A 21,580-nucleotide genomic window follows, 5' to 3' on the forward strand; every position below is an offset into this window, starting at 1 on the left:
GTCTTTTGGGAAAGATTCCTAGCTCCCATATTGTGTAGGACAGGGAGGTCTGCTTAAATAGTTGGTTGTGAAGTTACATCTTTCTGCTCCAGACCTATGAAACTCGAGTTGAATACTTATTTGAAATCTGTTAAGTGGAAAAAAAGGCTTTTAGACAGCATTTTGGATGCTTGTGTGGCCTGCAGTGGTCTCAGAGCTCTATAATCTAATACAAACAATTAAAAAACCCTGCTTGCATACTCAGGAGGCTCCATAAACTTAGTTCTTCATGCTTTCTCCACAGTGGCTTGGTAAGAACAATTATTTGTACGGAAAGGTACGTGTCAAGCAACCTATCCTTTAAAATTAGCTCCCTGTTTTTAATTCTTTGAGAAGCTATTATAAATCATGTTTAATAGAAACAAATGCTTAAACCCCTGCTTTATTAACTGGAAACATTTCAGTGTGTCAGACCAGGGTATGAAAAGGTGTAATATGAGGTGGTATGAGAAGGGTTGTAAGTTAATGAAGGTGTTTGAAAGGAAATCACCTGGGGAAAGTTTTGATTTAAAATGCTATCTTTGCCATCTTTCAATGCCAGTGCTTAATGGAAATTTTTATTCTTTACTATTCACTAAGTGGGACTACTGCATTTGTATATCCTGCAAAAATACAGCTTTTGATTCTTTTTCTGAGCTGTGCTCCTAGCAAAACTTTGTCTTTTTTAATTATTATTTTTTTATTTATTCTCTGATTTTTTTATTTTTTTTTTGTTAAATCCTACAGATTATGCAGCTGCTGACCAATGTCCAACATTTTTAACATATCTTTTGGGATGTGTAAAAACATGATATATACTCTTTAATTTTTTTCAGTTCACTTGGTTTATAAGGACAGAAATATAATTTTGAACTAAAATGTTGTAAGCAACAAGAATAAATACATGGTGCTCTCAAATACCTGTGGAGAAGAAAAAATGTTTTAAGCTGATTGAATGTCAAAAAGGATAACTTTGTTTCTTGATGGAGACACTAAAGCTGGCTAAGACTGTTGGGTTTGGGGTTTTTTGTTGGTTTGCTGCTTTTACATGTTAAGCACACCATTTTGCAAGGCTACTTTGTTTTCTATTATTTTCATATGCAGTGAAAATCCTCTAGATAAATATAAAACTTCTTGTTTGAAATCTTTAAAGTTTGGTACAGAAGATTGAAGAAGAAAATTGCAAACAAAAATATGTGTTTGAATAATGTCATAACATCAAATGTTTATTTTAATCAGAATAATGATGCAACTTAAACCTCATTAGAAATTCATATAATCTGTTCTGATCTTAAACATCTTATGGTATGATCTGTGTCTGCTACGCTTGATGTGGGTATTGGTTGCTTAACCTGGTATGAAATACTGAAATGTTTTCAATTGTTAAAGCACACAACTGTTAACAAATTTAATTTTTTTTTTCAGTTAATATAAGTTTTATCTTTTTATGAACTGATCTATTTTCTTTATTGTATCTGCAGAGTTAAAAGAGGTAAAAGAGTTAAAAGACACTTGAGCCAATATATTTTTAGCTGTTTGAATTGTGCACCTAAGACTATTTCTAATATAGTGAATTTTATGGGAGTAGGTCACTAAAGTTATCCTTGATCAGACAGGCGGTAGTTATTAAAATTGTTCTACAATGAATTTGAAGAGTTTGAGAGCCTAAATACTTACATTCATCAATGGCAGTCTTGGGCCATCTGTAGTTCGTTTTATAGCCAATAAAAAATACTGACTTAGAATTTCTTACCTCTTTATGCAAGCATACATAGGGACTAAAACAGGCTGATGAATTTGTAGACGATATTATGTTCTGATCTCTGCCATACAGTCTGTCTCTTGCTTATGTTCCTCCTTTTGCTCAACTTCAGACAAAAATGAACTGACAATATTGCAATCAGCAAGGCCTCTTAATAAACCTTCCCTTGAAGTAGTGTGGAGACTAGAAGGAAGCAGGGTGTGAACTGTGGTAACACTTCTGGAAAAGGTGGTTTGACTTTTATTTCCTTTTGTACTGAGCCTTGTATTTCTTTTTCTGCAGCTCCTGTATGTCTGATAATTCAATTACTAAATGAAAGGTGGTTTTGGTTTGGTTTTGTTTTTTTTTTTTTTTTTTTTTTTCCCCCTGGAAATTGAGTTAAAAACTTTTGCAGGTTTAAACTTTCTCTGTGATGTTTGCCGCAGAGTTTAAGAGAGGGTTTTTTTTGTTCTTACGAGCAGATGAACTGACAACAAAACCATTAAATCAGTGTAATTTTCTGGTTGAGTACGTTGCACAATACATAGTAAAGGGCATAAAAGATGAAGTTTTGGAATTATTTAGGTGAGTGATACCTAGTATTGTGGGAGAGTGACTTGCTTAAATATAAATTAAATGAAAGAGTATCACTTTGGTCCTGTCATTGCCAGTAGTGGTTATATACTCTATTTTTATACATACATAACACACATATATATGCACAGGACACACTGTTCTTTACACCTCTTTCAAGGACCCCCACTCCAAATTTCTTACATGGAACACTTGAATTTTGCTTCACTTTCAAAGTAGAAAAAGACTTATAAATATCAGGAAAAATCTGAACCTTTTCCTGAAGTGTTCTTTTTTTCCCTTGTATCCTAAGCTGGAACACAGATTTTGCAATACATTTTAGAATAGAGCTCATTCTGTGGTTTTTGTTCAGCTTCAGGTGAGAGTGCCAAACCTGTCTAACAAGAAATTCAGGGTTTCTGTTGCCTCCAATTGCTCACTCTGTGGTTTGAAACAACAACAAGTACTATCAAATTCAGCAGTCGTTTCAAATGCCTGTGCTTTATCATCTTCATTATAATCTTTTGTTTGGGTGCCTGCTGCCTCAAAACATTTTTGAGCTCAAATATGTAAGTTGTGTGAAAATCCTGCAATTTTGTGGATGGAAAACAACTACGTGAAGTGAGACGTAAGTAGAAAAAAAATATCTGTTGATTAGAGCAGTGATGTTCTATTAGATTGTAAGTGAGGTTGGTTGTGTTTCACAGCCCTTGATAATTTGAGTTTGGACTACCTGAGAGACTGCATCAGCACGAGGAGTTGGTATTATTAGTATCCAGTTTTTAAATAGAGTGTGGGGGAGGGTCTTTACCGTCGTTGTTCAGTATGGAATTATTTTTTCTTTTTGACTTTTGGTAATGCTATTTGTAAGCCGTTAAAGCAGGCAGAACCTTCTCAAACTTTCAATGAGGATTGAAGGTCCTGTCATTTTAGACAGGTGTTGCAATCAACGTTAATGTGTACAACAGGCCTTGCGTTTCAGTTATTAATTTGTTTAAATATTGATTTGTGCAATTGGAAACAGGATTTTCAAGGAAGTTATGGTAACTTAAGTTTCTTTTTTAATTTTTCAAGGAGGTGAAGAAGTTAATCTGGAGTTGGTCCAGACCTGTGTCTCTTGCACAGTTTCATCAGGCCTGGTATATAGGAGATTATGTTAGCTGGCAGAGTGAATCTGTAAAGAACAAACATAATTTTTCACTTGTTTGAAGATGGGATAAGCGCTTCTAGGAAAAATTGGAGTAGGATTTGCTGATTAGCTCTTGTATTCCTATCTAATTTCTTTGCAGTGGTAGGGACCTAAATTGTAATGAATGGACGTGAATACATTTGGGGTTTGATTTAACTGCTGGATTCAACAGGGGTGTCCATTGCAACTGTAGTGGGAATGGTCAAAAGCAGATCTTACAGGGGAGTTCTATGGTTTTGGGGCTTTTCTGTCTGGATTTGATATAGGTAAGGTGACGACAGCAAGAAATCAAATGCAGTACAGACAAAACTGCATATGCAGTGCAGTTGGCAGCTGTTAATTTGTTTTGAGCAGAGACAAATATTTCAAGTCTTCCGATTAGTTTGTTTTCCTTGAGTTGAAGTAATTTGTTTTTTACTAGTTGAAAGCCTGTTTGCATTTCTAGTTTGAAAAAAAAAAAAAAAAGTTAGGCACACATTAATGTTGGAAAAAACCCTGTCTTCAGCTCTTGTCTCTTCAAATCTTCGTTTCTTCTGCTGTTTGACCTTCTCTTTCTCTTCTTCCTTTTAATTTTATTTCTATTCATGTGCCCTTATTGTTCACCCTACTCTCTTCACTGTTTTTCTGCTTGCTTCTGGCACTGGTAGCTCAACTAGTGTTAGACGTGATCTTTCCCAGTTGGACTGCATGCCAGATTTTGCTAAGGGGAATGTAAATACTGTGAGGTCAGTTCAGTATCAAATGCCTGCAGCCTGAAATGAACCCAGCGGGATCTTCTGCTGTTCAGTCAAAATTAGAACCTGCCCAGGATATGGTGCTAAAAATTTGAAAAGTCAACACTTTATATGTTGTGCTTTGCAGATTATTTTTTAAAGTACTTTTAAGCTTACTTTTTCTCTCTAAACTAAAAAGAGTGAGCACTGGGGACAGCTTGCTATAACTGTGGTAATTAACAGATATGTTTAAAAACCTCTCTTTGTATACAGATGGATTACTTAATATATTTCTTTAATGTTGTCTGGCAGAGGAAGTGGTGGATGTGTGTCTGTGCTCACCTGCAGCATATTTAAAATGGTGATACTTAAGCATTAAACTAACATGCTTTTGATAGCAAATAAAATCTATTCCTCCATGTTTCCCCTTGCCTCCTTCCCTCCTCCCTTTCTCCCCAAAAAAGAATGGTGAGGAGAGGACTGTGGTAAACTCAAATAGCAGAACAAGCCCAAATTGCTTTTTTTATTACTTCCTCCTGCACTTCATACTAGCCTTCTAGTCATTCTTTTGAGGGAGAAATGTTCAGTGTGCTTCCTTTAGATCAGTGATGCTCTTTAATTGGCCATATGATAGTCTAACTTGCATCTACGTGCTGCTAAGGACTTGATGCAGCACTTTTCATTTTACAAGGAGTGACAGTATAGATTAAGAGTTGAACTCAAGGTGTTTTGCTTTATAGTGTCAGTAGATTAGTGTACCTCACACATATTTGTCATTTGAACTGTTGCTAAGACATTGGTTGCTTTAGTTTTGGCAAAGGAATCCATCTAATTGATGAAACTAGAAGAAAACAACTTCCACTAACAACACTTGTTAGTGGACAAGTCTGGGGTTGAATTGGTCTTTGGTGTATTCTGTTGGCCACACCATGACAGGACTGATTCATTCTCCATTTTATCTCCAGGTCTCTAAGATGTTGTGATAATGTCACTGTGAAATGGCAACAGAAAAATATGAATTCTGGTTGGGGAATTTTTGCTGTCTTTTTATCAAAGTTGGTTTATTTTTGTGAGGACATAAATAGCGTTGTGGTCATAACGTAAGTCCAAACTGCTTTACAGTGCTTTTGTAATGTTCCTGGTAAAGTTTTACCAACACATCTATGGTTTTGTGTGGGAGGCTTTCATGATACTCAGATGAAATACTTGATTATTAAATGCTGTGCTTCAATTTTATTAGTGGATAAAAGTATATATTGAAATTAACTGTTTGAGGTACTGATGAAAAAGTATGGTGCTGAACTGAGAATAAAACATTTTAAAATGGAGAGCAGTTATAGCCACCTTGTAAATAATAAGTTCAAATTAATACATTATGAAATGTCTTCTACTGAAGCAAGGATAAATGTATTATGGCGAGTAAAGCCATCTTTGAAGAATGATACTCAAATACATGTCTTGTGGTTTTATTAATACTTAGGTTTGTGCCATTGAACAGTTCTTGGTTTTTTTTACTATACTTGAAATTAATTGAAGATCAACCTTACATACTGTTTCTCACTAGAAATGAAAAGCATAAACACCTGTGTGCTGGTAGGAAAATGCTTGTAAGTAAAAATTCAGGTTAATGGCTGTAAGGTAGCTGTGTATCATTTGTGAGGTTTGTTTGGTTTTGTTTTACAACACTTTGCAACTGTGCTGTTGAATTTGTAGAGCCTTAAAGTCAGGGAATAAGGATGCTGTGAGTATGAATGCGTGCATAACTTCACCATATGGATTGCCTTTGTTCTGGCTTCTGGAGCTGCCTGAGTGAATGACATGATGTCCGTTCAACTCATCATTGCATCAGTGCTTTTTTTTTGATCTTATTCTGTAACCCCAGGATTTATTTTGGGAAAGATCCAATATTGATAGCCAAGAAGTCTACAAGGGAATGTAGTGTGGTTTTGTTTTGTTTTTCTATAAAATAGAATATTAGTCTTTTTTAGGAGCTTCCTTTGAAGTATTTAATGAATCCTGCTCGTGAGGTGTGATGATTAAACATAGTTCCCTGCGCATCATTAAAACCTTTTTAAAAGTGCTGATATTTATTTTTTATTTCACTAGGAAAGGATGCAGGTCTATTCTTTCAAATTTGGTTGTGTTTGCTGTTTTCTGTACAGCTACGTTTCCCATTAAAACACTGTTTCTTACTGTTGCTGAACAAAAAATAACAGTTCAGGGGCTCTAAAGACAACTGTAGCTTCCTTCACATCCGAACTGTATCTATTAAGTGTACTCTGTGACTGACATTAGATGTTGGGGTGTAGCCTCTATAGTGTTTTCTCTCTGCAAACCACCATCAGGTCTGTATCTGTATTTAAGCAATACGGCTGTGCCCCTTTTTGTGTTGATTAAATATTACTCTTCCTAGTCACTGAAGATGGATTCCTGGAGCTCTGAAAATGAGTTCGATTGCAATAACAAGATGATGATGTTGCACTCCGGTTGCACTTACAAGTTGCATCTGTTTGGTTTTGTAATTTTAAATACTTAAATCCAAAATTCGAGGAATTTATTAGCATCCCTAAAAAATACGTGGAGCTTATTGGCGAATTATCTTTCTTTGTTTTCAGAGGGTGTTTTTAATAACAAATTATTAAAACTTTCTTTTTTTTAAATGGGATTGAACTGAAAATAACTACTGTTTCAAATTCTGATCACACTGTAGGTAGTAAAATGATGTATCTGAGCAACTACTGGAATATCATCATGTAAAAATTAAAGTTACAGGAAATTATATTGCTGTGGAAAAATTAGTTTGCTTTATTCCCAGAGGCACTAATTATCAGTGTTGTAAACTGAAACCTGTACTTTTCTGGAAAGTATCCCTGTAAGGAAAACATAATCAAGAGCCACTAAACTCTCTGTTCTTATTTGTAGAGATAAATTGTGCTATTTCATTGGTTGCATTCCAGGTTATATATAGAAATGGTAAAAGTAAAATAGGTGCTTGACTTCATCCCATATAATGGTGCATACTTACCATTCAGCACTCAAAAGAGTTGTGAAGGGAGAAGAATCTGATTTCATAATATATTTCCATAATTTACATAATTTAGCAGCTTGAGTATCAACTATGTGTTTAAACAATATATTTTTTTTTTTGTTTGCATCCAAAACCTCTGATCTTGTTTCTTCCTTTTTCAAAGAAGCTGAGCTATTCATGCTTTTAGACCATGTTTGGTACTGCACTATCATGGAAATGCTTGTTCTAGAGCTCTCTGGTGATACTGCCTTGAGCTATATATGTGTATATGTTCAGATCTCCTTTGGTGTTCTGATAGTTCTTTGGACCACCAGAAATTATACAAGAGCTTTAGTAGTGTGTTAGGTATACTAAGATGCTTGATTAATATCTATTTACTTGTTCACAGTGTAATGAAGAAGAGTATATGTATTTTGTGTGTGAAACAATCTTTAAAGCTGTGATTTTATTTTCAGTAATTGGATGTATTCATCTTCCAGTGTTACTACTTTGTGCTGTTATGATTCATCTGTTAGTATAGTAATGGCCAGGATAATCACAGAATCACTAAGGGTTGGAAGGGACCTCTGGAGATTACCTAGTCCAGTCCCTGTGCCAAGGCAGGGTCACCCAGAGCAGGTTACACAGGAATGCATCCAGGTGGGTTTTGAATGTCTCTAGAGAGGGAGACTCCACAATCCCCCTGGGCAGCCTGTTCCCATTCTCTGCCACACTCAGGGTAAAGTTCTTCCTCAAACTGAGGTGAAACTTCTTGTGCTTTAGTTTATGGCCATTGCTGCTTGTCCTGTCAGTGGGCACCCCTGAAGTCTGACACCATCTTCTTGGCACCCGCTTTTGAGATACTTATGCATTAATGAGATCCCCTCTCAGTCTGTCTTCTCTAGACTAAACAGGCCCAGCTCTCACAATCTCTCCTCATAAGAGAGATGCTCCACAGCCCTGATCATCTTTGTGGCCCTCTGCTGGCCCCTTTCCAGCAGCTCCTTGTCTGTCTTGTACTGAGGAGGCCAGAACTGGACACACTGCTCCAGATGTGGTCTCACGAGGGTTGAGTAGAGGGGGAGGTTCCCCTCCCTTGACCGGCGGCCACACTCCTCACCACAAGGGCACACAGTCGGCTCATAGTCAACTTAGCATCCACCAATACTCCGAGGTCCTTCTCAGATGAACTACTCTCTAGTAGGTCAGCCCCCAACCTGTAGTGGTACTTGGGGTTCTTCCTGCCCAGGGGCAGTATCCTGCACTCACCCTTGTTGAACCTCATTAGGTTTTTCTCTGCCCAATTCTCCAGCCTATCAAGGTCTTGCTGAATGGCAGCAGAGCTTTGAGGTGTATCAGCCACTCCCCCCAGCTTCATATAATCAGCAATAATGATTTGGGAAAAACTGACTCACAGAAAGCTAGGGAGATACAAGTCCCCAGAAAAGATAATGGTATCGGCATACTAGTTGGTGTGCATCAGTAACTGTAAGCAGCCTATTAAGTGACAAATGTTTTGTCAATTACACCAGAAAACAGGCAGGGAGCTGAGTGGGGAGAAGCAGTATGATTCTGAATGGACACATTTCTTCAGAATAAAAACTTTTAATGGAGACAATAAAACTCGACAAGGAAGATAGCTTTGTGCTTCTACAGGTACTCAGGATTAGGGTTAGTGTATAGCCCCACTTCTGAGGAGAGAAAGATTAATACCCTACATGAATTTAGGACAGGAATTTACATACAGTTACTCTTGAGCATAGAGGAAACAGCTATGTTTTCAAGATATGACCTGTCTGGGCAGTAGATGAACGGAGTAGTGCGAATTCATCAAAAGTTTATGTATCTTTATACCCTGCTTTGAGGCAGCTGAAGTGGCTCGTGTTAAATATTTTACATGGCTCTTCTCTCCCTTTCAAAGTTTGTGAGGTTTTGTGTGATTTTTTTTTTTTTTTTTTTTTTAATTTTGTTGTTTATCTAATCAGAGTTAACCATCATCTGCTTGTGAGAGATCTTTTTGGTACAAAAACAGATTAAAGGTTTTCACTGTGGTACAAGATTAATAGGTGGAAAAATACAAAGTTTGAGGCCAATTAAAATTTTTTCACATTTACCCTAAGTAGTTCAGTATAAAAAAAAAAAATCATGATGAGGTCTGTAATGATGTTCTTTAGAGAACTTTCTTTGGCGAATGCTTTTTCCTCTTTATATATTTATTAATTATTACTACTTAATTGACTTTTCTTCCTTTTATTTTTTTTTTTTTTTTAATTTGCCTGGGGAGAGGGACTTTCCCAAAGTAAAATAATAACCAAAAGAAAGCACATCTGTGTGATGTTAATACTGGCTGAAGGTGGTTTTTTTATTAGCTGACTTGTAGTGTTCGTTCTTTAGATAGCAGTTTGAAAACTGAAATACCTTTCTCTTTATTTAAGGCAATTAGGAAGAAAATTACCCTCACTCTAAATGTGCCATGTTGAATACTGAATTCAGCAGTAACATGCAGTATATAAGAGAGTATAAACTCTGTTTTTTTTCAGACCATCTTTGAAAGTTTTCCATATATATCCCAATTTTTGTCAGTAGTACCCACTTCACGAAATCTGTACTAGTAAAGTCAATCTATGAGTCTTGGCTCTTGGAAGCAGTTGAATAATAGCAGTTCTTTTCTTTCCCTTATATAATTTGAACATTTACAGAGGCAATCTTCAGGATAGGTGCTATTTTATCACTTCAGTCTATGGAGCCACCAGGTCCTAAATTTTAGTGATGTCTTTCTAAAGGTGGCTAAGTTGTGGGTTGGTTTTTTTTTTTCCTCTTTATATGTTCTTTTGAGCCAGTATCTTAATTAAATCTTTTCTCTCTCCTTTGTTAAAATAAACTTAGATCAAATATCTGTTCATAGAATGAATATGCTTGCATTTTTAGCGAGGAAGCTCTACTTGGGTTAAAAAAAACAACAACCCACAAACAACTTTGCATGCAACTGTATCAGTTTGTTGTCCTACTTGTGTAGAGGTGGGAACTTACCAATGGATGATCAGCATTCCCACTGCAGTGGCAGGAGAGTGGAAATAGAGGACGTAAGGAAAAAATTCTTTACTGTGAGGTTGCCCTGAGAGGTGGTGGATGCGTTGTCCCTGGAGACATTCAAGGCCAGACTGGATGTGGTTCTGGGCAACCTGATCTAGCTGAAGATGTTAGTCATAGACTGACCTTTTGATGCAAGGATTTCTATCTCTTTAACAAGATTTCCTATTTGAAAGGAAGCACTACTTACTAAAATTTAACTGGCATCTTCATGATGTTATGCTTATGACAGAATTGCATGCCCTCAGGATATAAAAAAAAATAGAATTTATTGGTACTCAAGTTATTTTATCACTTTCATTTAGGGGAAAAAAATGGAAGCTGTGGCCTACACTTTGGCCTGATACACCGTGTAGAGAAAACAGACTTCTTAAAATCAGACTCCAGTTGAAAAGTCATGTCACTATGAAGGCTTGACAGCTAAGATAATATTGTTCCAGTTGAGCGTGTCTGAAATACAAGCATAGTTTTATGCTAAAGTAGTACTGGCTTAAGAGGAAAATGTTGTAATAGAACTAGAGAAGATATAGAGAAGTTTGACAAAGCTGGCCAAAGATAGAAGCTGTTCATTTGAAGAATGTCTGCAATACTTCACTGGAGGCTGATGTGGAGAGTGTAGGTCTACAAAATTACAAATGGTAGAAAGGTCAGTAGAGAATGTTTGCTGTATATTCCGATAAAAAAGCTAGCAGGAGTAATGATGGATCAAGAAAAGCTGACCCTTGTTCAACAGGTCTGAAAGAAATGCATATGTAATTAAAAAAAGTGACTGAAAATATGTGCAAAGTATGGCTTAGGATGCTGTAGGCTGTAAGTCTGCATTTGTGGAAGAATATGTGGTCATCTCTTTGGTTTAGTGTCCTAACTCTGAGGCTTATAATTGCCAAAGCAGGGTATCTGTGCGTGTCTCCTGATGGGCTCTCCAAGATGTTTGTTACTAATCGCAGCTGGGAACAGTGCACTGTGTTAGGTGGAGTTTTGATCTGACCTAGTTCAGCTGCTCTTAAGAACAACATTAATCATCAAGTTATAAATATTCATTTACTAGTAGTAAATGATAGGAATGTTGTTTTAATTATGGTTATGCAGAGTGTCTGACTGGTATCTTATCACTAAAACTTTGATGGATGCTGTGTGCACGCAAAACGTTGCTGTGTGTGAAGACTTAATACTTTCCCTGTAGAAATGTATTGGTCTTAACTTGTTTTGAAAATAAACTATGTAAACATGAAAATGCTACTGATCTTCCTACATAAGCTTTACTACACACAGAGATTTAATGAGAGGAACATGAAACTTACTTACAAAATCATCAGATAGAGTATGCTAGTTGAGTATGATCAGAGAAGATGCTCAGAGGGCTGGAGCACCTCTCCTATGAAAACAGGCTGAGAGAGTTGGGCCTGTTCACCCTCGGGAAGAGAAGGCTCAGGGGAGACCTTAGAGCAGCTTTCAGTACCTAAAAGGAGCCAACAGGAAATCTGTAGAGGGACTTTTTACAAGGGTGTGTAGGGATAAGATGAGGGGGGAATGGCTTTAAACTGAAAGAGGGAAGATCCAGATTAGATACTAGGAAGAAATGAAGAAATTCTTTACTGTGAGGCTGGTGAGGCACTGGCACAGGGTGCCCAGAGAAGCTGTGGCTGCCCCATCCCTGGTAGTGTTCAAGGCCAGGCTGGATGAGGCTTTGAGCAACCTGGTCTAGTGGAAGGTGTCTCTGCCCATGGCAGTGGGGTTGGAACTAGATGAGCTTTAACTCTAACTTTCCCTTCCAACCCAAACCATTCTGTGAGGTTTGGAGTGATGTAACTGATATAACTTTTTGCGCAGTAGTTAGTGTGAACAAGGTTGTACCTGGCAAAGGGATTTTAAAGGTATATTGTTTTTTCAGATTGTAAGTGGGATTGATGTGTTAAATTTGTACCTCCTTTCTGAAATACTGTGAGATTATTTTAAAGATAATTGCAGATTAATTTAGATGATACAAGCTTGGGGACTGTACAGTAAGATATTTTCAAAAGTCTAAATGTTGGACTGATTACATAGGTGTAAATAAGTAAATAGATGTCTCCTCTTTTCTCCCTTTCTTCCTCAAAGACATGGTTATTCTATCTAAGCACAGGGGCATTTTTTTTTCAACTCTAAATCAGTACTTGGATTATTAGGAAATAAATACCCTTTATATATTAATCTCTCAAGAAAGAAATTCCTTGGAAATGTAACAGTTGGAATAGAAACATAGTTGAGCTTTAATCATAGTTTGTACAACTTTTCTCTCTAAAGTTATGGATTTGTGGGGTTTTGTTTCTTTTAATTAGTGAAACTAGTAATTTGAGCAATGAATCTGGAAGGTTTCTTACTTACGGATCTCAGTGTTGGTCAACTCTGAAAGTTATATTTTGTTTTCCTGCCTGAATGTGGCCTGAAATTGATGTCAGAATTCAGAGTTACAAAGTAACAGGCATAATCATAAAATCTAAAAGGCAATCACTTAACCTTGCTATGGCTAATAGTAAATCACTGTACATTATGTACACACGAGTCCAAAAGGCTTTGGAGTACAAGAACTCTCTACTAGAAGGCTCTGTGAATGGATTAGTTTTATGTAATCAGTATTATCTTCTGTTATTAAAGAAAAGAGAGAACGTGTATTGTGGTTCCTTTTCAGATCTTTTGAAGAGTAGAAATATGGACTTTCTGGCTGACACAAATGACAGTTGGCTGGTAAAACCGTATTTGTGGGAATAGAGATGTAAACTGCCTCAGTGGATAGGAATCAATTCCTAAATTTGCCGGATGGGCTTCTGGAATATCTTTAATATATAAAGAGAGTGCTGTAAAGGTAATTTAGCTGGTAAAAGCTTCTTAGTGTAACACCACCTGAATTCCTAGTCTAGGATTTATTTGCATTTAATTATTTCTCATTTGGGTTGGGAGGAACAAGATTAGGAATAAGTATGAAATAATATTAGAAATCTGGATTCTCATTTTATCTCGTAAACAAATAAAAAGGAACTGAGTAACATCAATATTGGGAACTTATAATTTATAAATCAAATTTGTTCATTTGAGCTACTCATCACCAGGAATTAGGTTGTGAAGTGCTCTACCAACACTGCCTAAATTTAATCCTACCAGGAATTCAGCCAAGCTTTTAAAAGCATTTGATGACTTTTTTGCATGGCTTACCCATTTCTGAAGAAAGAATAAGAAAATAACAAAACTGAAGAATAACTGAGTGAGTTTCCAAATGTCGATATAGATCTTGCCATGCTTTCCCAATATTCAGGCTCTTCAGTTTGGACTGTTTTGTGACTACTACTTTACCCAAAAAGATGTCAGTTTAAATCCTGAAAAACAAGAGAAGAATTGTTTGGCAGAGAAGTCAGCAACTAGTGTCTTGGCACCGTCTTCAGTTTTTGAAGCCCAGTTGCTGACAGCAAAAACATGAACAGCAGTTTGAAAAAAAAATTGAAAGAATAATAATAAAGAAATCTCCAGTCCTCCAGAAATAAGTATAAATGGAAAATGGACTTCTCTTCAGAGAGACTGCATCGTTCTGTGCAATTACTTTAAAATTCTTCTCTGTAAAATAATAAGACTTGAAAAATAATTTTTCCTGAAAATAGGTTCTGTTTTCTTTCCAGGTTATCTCTTGTAATTACTTTCACCTACTCTTTAATCCATGTGATGGCACTTCCACATCAAAAATGATAAATTACTGGGGTGCACCCACATTTCTTTCTTATTTTCATTCCCTACAGAAAGCTCTTAGGACTGAACGCCTGCAAAACTCTTTGTAATAGATGAAGGAATTGGAATGCAGGAAATAACACAAGGAATTATCTTCGAAGTTATGTTAAGGGCTGCCACAGTAGCCTTTACTCTCTGCTGCTGTTGATGTATACTTTTCGAATAGGCTTGAAGCAGTGGTGAATTGAGATTGCTTGAAGTGCTGACAATATAGAGTATGTAAGCAAAAAACACAAGGATTTTTTTTTGTGAATGGAATTGTCAGTGGAAGTTACCATTTATTAATCATGACCATTTTAAGAGAGTGGGAGTGCTGTGTGAAACAATTACTTAATGCTTTGTACATTTTCTCTGAAGCACCCATGAGATCAGTGACTCTTCATAACTGGTCAAAAAATTGTATGCTATAGATGTAGGTTTGCCAAGTCCAAAGTTAATGTCCTGCTCCAAAGAGAAAACTTTTTGTTGTTTGTTTGGTTTTTGTATTTTTTTTTTTTTTTTTTTTTTTAGTATACCTTTGGAACACCTTTCCAGGATAGGTTCATCTTAGTTGAAATTGATTTAAAACTGCCTAGAAACAATCAGTCTGACAGATTCCTTTTCCTCTAATTATGTAGTCCTTCCTCTTTTACAGTGGCTTTTGCAGTCATGCAGTGGTGGAGCAAGTCAAATCAAACTGAAAACTTGTCTATTGTAGGAATAGTTTACAGTCAGGTGTGTGAACTGATTTGAACCTGTGTCACTTTCAGGATGTGTTTCTGTGAATACCAGTTCATCAGGCAGTATCAGCTTGCAGAGAAATGACTTTTCTACTGGCATAGCTCCACCTGTCTTAAGAGGGTTTAATAATGCTGAAATGTTTCTTGCTAAATAAAATATCATGCTTAGTGGTACTGCTGAATATGGGGAGAAATCTGCTATGTAGGTTTGCTTATAGTTTTTATGCAGTATTCTTACGTGCATACTTAAGTAATGCCAGCTCAGTATTTCCCTGCAACTCACTCGTGTTTCTATTTATACTTACAGTTTTCTTTGATTAGCTAAAACAGTAAGTAGGTGCTATTCCTAGCATAGAAGGCATATTGAAATAGATATGTAAAAATGTTCTTTGAAGTCTGCTTTTATGGCTGCCTCCAAAATCAGCAGAAGCTTTAGAATCCAGAAAAATTATTAGTACTGTTTATGGAATTGAACAACATGCCTGTCTCTCTGCAGAAATTTGTAGTATAGCTGAAATGGTAGATAAGTTAAAATGTAAGTATACTGACAGGGATTGGTAAGAATAGTAGAATTAACTGTACTCAACACTAGATTTTTAATAACTAGATCTGTTTGAGATGATTTTAAAACCTTTGAATACACTTGCAGGTACAGTCTAAACTTTCATGAACTTTAAATGGGAATGGGAGAAGGTTACTTCCCCTCCATATTTCTTCCAGACTATCATGTATCCGTATTTTTTCCAGATGTGTGTGTATAGGTATGAAAGAAGGTTTGAGATTTGTATAGTTTCCTGCTAGCTCCTATGTTAAAAACTCAGGTCCTCTTGTGGATTTCCAGGTAACAGCTAGGGAACTATTCGAGTTAGCGTAAGAGAATGAATACCAAGCTGACTGAGCAGGTAAAGATTTTTTTATTTTTTTTTTTTTTTCAATTTCCAGGTTAATAATTTTATTTTAATCACCAATTCCTAATGAACTATGAGAAAAGGTAGAGGTGTATTTAGATAAAATGATTCATGTTTGAGATCTCTCAAATTCCAGCAGAACCAGAAAAGAACTGACTTAACATTGGTAATGTTTCTGTGATAGAGCGGGCAACAAAGGTAGAATAGAAGGGGGGAAGCACCAAATATGAAACAATGGGAAAATGAACGTTTATCTTGGCTACAAATCCGTGGAAGAATTTGAAACCTCAGGTTGTCTTTGTGTTCATTACCATAATTAATTAAAATAACCCAAACAACAACAACAAAAACCAGAGAACAAAGGAAGTTGACTTCAGAAGCACAAATCATTTATTGTATTGATAGAATAAAGGAAAAGACCATTCATGTATCTGACTTGTTTGTAAATACTCTTTTTTCACCACAGATTATTTGATGTGTCTGTTGGCTGTAAGGCAGAGAGATTGTGCCATGTTTGCTCCACCTGTTACGACAGCGTAGCATTAGAAACATGGACTTGTATGCCTAGAAATAAAGGGAGTATTTCTCACTTAATACCAGAAGTTCTGTCAGTTCTGGCAAGATGACTTGCCAGAAACCAGGAAATGGTTCTACCTTGAAAAATACTATCAAAATAGTTTTCAGTGCAGAAACTTTGTTATAGGGAATAGCTGCTGCTACCTTTTCTCAGTGCTATTTGACATTGTAGTATCTTTTGGTCAGCAGTGGTAGGGGCTTTTGCTGCTTTTGATGATAAGAAAATGTAAATATCCTTGAGAAGTGCAGTGCATAATCTGTGCACCTCATCTCAGTCCTTGCCCAAAGAGGCGGTGGGGTCTCTGTCTTCGAAGATTGTCAAAATGTGACAATAAAAGGTTCTAATTAACCCAAAGTAGGTTTGAAGCTGGCTTTGCTTGGGGCAGGAGGTTGGACTTAATGAGCTCCAGAGGTACATTTCAGCCTAAACCATTGGGTGATTTTTGTGAGTGAAACAGTGAGTCTTCCATAAGAAGATAATTTTGTCCATGGGCATTAGCCTTTCTCTGAAATATGGGAGGAGGAATACCAAGCAAAAATGCAACTACATTCACAGATTTCTTTTGAGAGAAGTGCTTGATAGCAGGTTGAGTGGAGGTTAGTCTTTTGCCGCTTTTGTGTTTACCAATACAATTGTAGCTTAGAGAGTTGTAAATGTCTCTGAAATTGTACAGTTTGTTCAGTATCAAGGCAAACTGGGAACCTCCATGGATCCCAGTGCCAAGGAGAGGTGAGTTTTCTTTCCGCTTAGTCCTCCTGAGCTAAAAAAACTCAAGACAGACTTTGAATGTCGAAATTAAGTTTTGTCTGCTTGTACGTGGGAGGAAACTGAAGCTTAAGCTGAGGTGGTTGGCTGAAACTTAGTTCAGAGTACACTGATGCGGTGCAGTATGGATTGAGGTGAATATTTTAAGCAAGCACCATCCCTGGCATTTTTCCTGGTCTTGTGCTGTAACTGACAACTCAGGAGTAAATATAACAGCAGAGGGAGCTTGACAGTGTTACTGTCCTTAAATGCATCACTTAAAAATAGCAGGAGCCAAACAAAAAAAATCCAACACTTTGCATAACTTCTTGAGAGAGCTTTGTGATGTCCTTCAAAATAGGAATATACAGTGAAGCAGTATTGACATTTGCCTCATCTTTGGTTCGTCCTGTAAACTGTTGGGCAGGAAAATCTCTTGCTTTTTAAACAACTTCAATACCATGAATGATACAGTGTTTCTCAGTTTGGTTCATATTGTTCTGGGTTTTTTCTTTCTTCTTTTATTTTTTTTTTTTTTTTTTTTTGGTTTGTGTGTGTGTTTGTTGGGTTTTTTAATGTGAAATAACAGAAGAATTCATGATAAAATTAGTGATTTTGTGCAAATTTTTTGCACTTTTAATCTATTTTTGTGCTTTTATAAGTGCATGAATTTTATGAAGCATTTGATTGTAGGTCACTTCAAATGGGTTGGCTGAGGATTGAGTGTGACAGCTTTTCTGCAAAATAAGGCTTATTTTGTGTTGTGCGTGTTTTGTTTGGGTTTGTTTGCCTTTTTTTGTTGGTTTTTTTATTCAGGAGTAGTTGAATATTTGCCTACAACTATAAGCATAGATGTTTCTGATTTGCTATGTGGACTCTAAAATGTTGTTGTTCTATTACATAAACACAGAAAACAGAGTTGAGGAATGATAAATTGTGAGTGATTTTTAGCACAGATGGGTCTGAGAATCTCAATAATATAATATACATTAAATAAGTTGCATTAAACAATAAGAGTAGTGCTCCATGTATGTGTTAACAGTGCAGACACAAGCTACCATTATGTATTTATTATTTGGCTATTCACTGATACAGTGTGTTCAAACGAACAGTGTGTTATGAAGTCTTAGGTGTATATAGGATTTTTTTCTAGGTGCTAAACATCTCTCTCTATAAGATTATTATATAATATATTTATTGATATGATGTGATACAGGGGTATTTTAATTCGTAATTTTTGCTCCTCAGAAACGTTTTTTCAAACACTTCTGACCTGGAAGTAGGCTGGAAAAGAGTGCAATCTTATTTTATATGTTTCCTTTAGCTTTTGTTTATGTAGCGTAGCTGTGGATATTACCTGTATATATGGTAAAAAGTGACAAAGCTTCATTGAATTTGGGGATCCTGTTCTTACTTACTTGCACTGTATAATTTTTTTTGTGGTTTGATTCTGTTGCAGTGCTTGTTACAAGTAAATGTAGCCTAATTTTATGTCTCAGATATAATTTAAAAAAGTAGAGTTCACTCTGGTATATGGGAGTCCAATGTTCTCAGTGTTCACTAGTAGAGCACCGTGAAGGCTGTCTAATAGACATTTTCCAAAGTATGGTGTTCACCAGCATTCAGAAAATGGACCAAGTGTGAACTCCTGGACACGACCTAGACAGAATCGGTGTTGGTGAGATGATCAGTGCAGTTAATTTTAGTTCATGCGTCTGGAAAAAATTTGGAAGCATAGGTGAAAAGCCAGTGCAATGAAGAATAGACAGGAGGAAATTCTAAGTAAGTTTTAAGGTGCATGGAGTAAGGTTTGACACTTTGGTGCAGGCAACCACAGCTGCCTGTACCATAGTGGCAGTAGCTGCTATGAATAATGGTAGGTTGGAAATAAGTAAATTATGCCTTCCCTGCCCCCAGCCTCCAAGGAAAAAGAAGTTGGGATGATTCTTTTTGAATGGAACAGTTTTATATGGACAAGGCAAACTATTTGTAAGAATAACAAAAATACTGTAAGCAGCTTGTTTATGGGGCAGGGTGTTGAGAACCACTTACCTGTTGAGTCAGCTGCTTTTTCACTTGGTCAGACCTGTTTCTTTCAGAAACTGAATGAATGCGAGTCATGACTGCAGTTCTGTCACATATGAAAGGCTTTGATCTTTTATCTAACTCATGCTAATTTCTTCGTGTTTCTTGAAGTAAGATCAGTGTACATGTGTTGTAGGGTTTTGTGGTGGTGGGTGGTTTTTGTGGTGGGTTATTTTTGAGTATTCAAATAGCGCTCTTCTAATAGAGATGTTATTTTGGAAAAAAAATGCAGGAGTTTAGCAGACGGCAAGGAACCGCAGAAACTGTACTTGAAAGCTCCAAATGATTTAAGCTTCTTTATGACTACTGAGGAAGCTTAAATGGGCCCAGGATCTTACTTCTAGGCACAGTACTTATAAAATGAGATTATGCACACCTGGTGGTAGTGCTGTCCCTGTTCTAAAGTGACATTTGAGTCCTGAATGTACCGGTTTGGATTAATTTACCTGGAAGTTAATCTTAACGTTGCAGCTTGATTGCTTAAGAGAGTACTAATTGCCAGGATACTAGTTCAGAAATCTGAGATTGATTTGAGAATTTGAGATACAGATTTTTTATTTTTTTTTTTTTTTTTTTACTAATGAAAGGAGAAGAGAAACAGAACTTAAGCTTGTTGAAATGACCCACTATTTCCTCTCATAATGCAGAATATAAGTTAGGATGAAGTGGAGTAAGCACTTGTATTTTAGGCTAATAATATGCTTCAAACCATAAAGCAAGACTTGCTTGCTTTCATCTGTGGAAGAAGGAGTCCTCTTATTATGTCTGTTGTGGCAATGTGTGAAAGTGTCTATTTTTTGCTGTTGGAGAGCTGTTGTAATACTTTTTTGTCTTCACTTTGATTTATTTATTTATTTATTTATTTTAATGGCCTGACAGGTATCTGGATGTTAAATCAGTTTTCCAAATTGAGGACAAATCCGCCCAATATTTTTCTTGGACACCTATCAAAAATGAGCTATCCTGTTTCCAAAACTTAGGTGTCTTTCTCATCTGACATCATGAAATAGCAAGTGTTTGTGAAACTTTTTCCATAGGTGCTAAGCATCCCTTTTGATGAGCATTTGATCAAATACAAAACGCTCATCTTTGGGAGCAAGAAAAATAGTTGGTTTTGTGTGATTCATTTTACTTGAACTCAGTTGGACAATGGAGAACATTCATCGGCAAAGTTAGATTTATTGTTTTAAGAGCGAAAGTACTGTAGCTATTATGAATTATGCAATGAAGCTGTGGTGAATGTAAGGGTTAGTGAGATTTAAGATTATTACTATGTTGCACAATGCCATGTACGTGTAATTACAGCTTTCCTCGGTGGTGGTGCGGGTGCTGAACTTAGTTTACAGCCGTTTACAACCAATTTAGGACCTTGTCTTTCAAGTGTATAGCAATGTGTGGTTAAATAGGTAATAGCAATAAAATGCTAGCTTTGCCGTTTGTGCTGCTTTGGTTCAAACACAGTGTCTCTTAGGCTTTCACTTTTGCTCCACTGCTCACTTAAAACACATCAGTGATGCCGGGATCGAGGAGTCTTAGCAATGAATTATTTTACCTCCATCTATAAATGGAAAAGAGCTAGCACAGAAGGAGAAAGTAAACATCCTTTTTGCACACCAGTACTTAATTGGAGTGTGTTCTTCCTTGCTAAACTACTGACTTCATGGTTGGTGTGGTCAACAGGAAAAACTTGTTTTAGGCCTGAGGGCAAGTACCTGATGACTGCTCTGACGCTCTCCTGGGATTTTATTTTTTTCTTTTCTCTCCCCCCCCCCCCCCCCGCCAATCATTTGGGATTATACAAACTTTAATGCTGGTGTTAACTTCTCTTCTTTCTGAAAAAATACTGCATTACACTGGTATGAAAAATGGAATTAATGAAAATTTTTAGACTTCATAAACACAGCTTTGTATAACTCGGATTTATACCTTTTCAGACCAAAATATTTAAATAAATGTGATTTAGTGAGATTAAAGTGTAATCTCTTTGGAAGAAGATGGAAGAAGATACAAGAAAAATCCCTCAAGGCAGGAAGTAGTTTCATGAATATAAGTGTGTTTTGATTTTTAACATAGAAAATGGAATATATCACATTGGTACCTACCAGAAAAATAAGGATAAATGGAATTTATATGACAACTCGTAAGTTAAAATAAAACTAGCAAAAATAAATAACAACAATAATAATAAACAACAAGAAAATGTAAAATAAAACAAAAAACAACAAGGAATGTTTGTCTCAATGTAATGCTTATAAAAGTTGTTCAGCTTTAGGGATTTTGAAATTTTGGATCCTGCTCCTCTATTCTGCTCTCGTGAGACCTCACTTGGAGTATTGTGTACAGTTCTGGTGTCCTCAACATAAGAAGCACATGGAGCTATTGGAGCAAGTCCAGAGGAGGTGCATGAGGATGATAAGAGGGCTGGAGCACCTCCTGTATGAAGACAGGCTGAGAAAGTTGGGG

At 36.4% G+C, this 21,580-nt stretch overlaps 1 protein-coding gene across 1 annotated transcript in view; it reads left to right on the top strand.

The window, feature by feature from the left end:
- The window catches only part of PLEKHA5 (pleckstrin homology domain containing, family A member 5), a 155,517-nt gene that overhangs the window by 6,815 nt on the left and 127,122 nt on the right, over positions 1 to 21,580 (top strand). The gene's annotated exons all lie outside the window — the stretch shown is intronic.

The sequence above is a fragment of the Nestor notabilis genome, unplaced genomic scaffold (genome assembly GCF_000696875.1).
Source record: "Nestor notabilis isolate BGI_N333 unplaced genomic scaffold, ASM69687v1 scaffold49, whole genome shotgun sequence".
Lineage (NCBI taxonomy): Eukaryota > Metazoa > Chordata > Aves > Psittaciformes > Psittacidae > Nestor > Nestor notabilis.